Source organism: Tupaia chinensis, unplaced genomic scaffold (assembly GCF_000334495.1).
Source record: "Tupaia chinensis unplaced genomic scaffold, TupChi_1.0 Scaffold000498_1, whole genome shotgun sequence".
NCBI classification, from domain to species: domain Eukaryota; kingdom Metazoa; phylum Chordata; class Mammalia; order Scandentia; family Tupaiidae; genus Tupaia; species Tupaia belangeri.
The window spans coordinates 1,446,756-1,447,660 of NW_006160010.1; the positions used below are offsets into that span (position 1 = coordinate 1,446,756).

The 905-nt window shown below is 47.5% G+C and overlaps 1 protein-coding gene across 1 annotated transcript in view; it reads left to right on the forward strand.

Annotated features, from left to right (window-relative positions):
- ADGRV1 (adhesion G protein-coupled receptor V1) overlaps positions 1 to 905 on the forward strand; it is a 618,101-nt gene that overhangs the window by 615,863 nt on the left and 1,333 nt on the right. The gene's annotated exons all lie outside the window — the stretch shown is intronic.

Sequence of the window (905 nt, forward strand, 5' to 3'; positions counted from 1 at the left end):
ACCATCTGCCGACTCCACACAATCGCCTTCCCCTCTCAGACAGAAAGGGAAGTCTCAGCTGCTCGGGCAACTGGCTTTTCATTTTCCCTCCTAGTTTGTAGCAGACTTTAGTGCCCAGCAGAGGGGGAGGAGCTGGGAGCCGTAACCCCTGGTGAGTCAAACCAGCGCGCCCTGTGTGACCACATCCGTATTCTCTCTCTCCTTTCTGTGGGTGAGAGAGAGGGAGAGTGTATGTTCCTCTGCATACTACAGAAGACAAGAGCAAAGTGTTTTAAGTTTCCTGAGTTATTCTGATTGTGAAGAAAGTTACAAATTGTAAAGCTTTCTGAAAACAGACTCTGGGCGCTGACTGCACTTAGCATCTAGCTTGGCGGGATTCCTGTGTGGCTCTGTTTCCAAACTGCGTTACATAATTATTTTGGGATCAGATCTGAATCATTCAAAACCATGTCTTTGGGTATTGATAAACTCCAGGTGTTCTCACATGCCAGCTGTTGTCTTCAGAATCTCAGCTGATGGCTCCACTAGACTCGGTGTACACAGGATGGGGGGTTATGTGTTTTCTGACAGCATACCCTACTCTTCTCCTGAAAATGGCTCATAACTTGCCTGATTTTTCATGTTGATGGACCCCGCATTGAGAATGCTGTTCTTAATAGTAAATTACTCTTGTCTACCATGTGGAAACAAAGAAAACATTGAGAACCCAAATTTGTATCTTTAGAAATTAATTTCAGGGGAATCAGCAGTTAGTGTAATGGCTATGTCGCTGGACTCCCACGTAGTCGACGGCAGTTCGTGTCCCAGACTCGGTGGCTTAAAACCCACGCCGGGCGTGTGTGCATGCGTGACCAAGATCCCGAGAGGAGAATGGAGGAGAAGGGATTGCGGCTTGGCGATCCCCT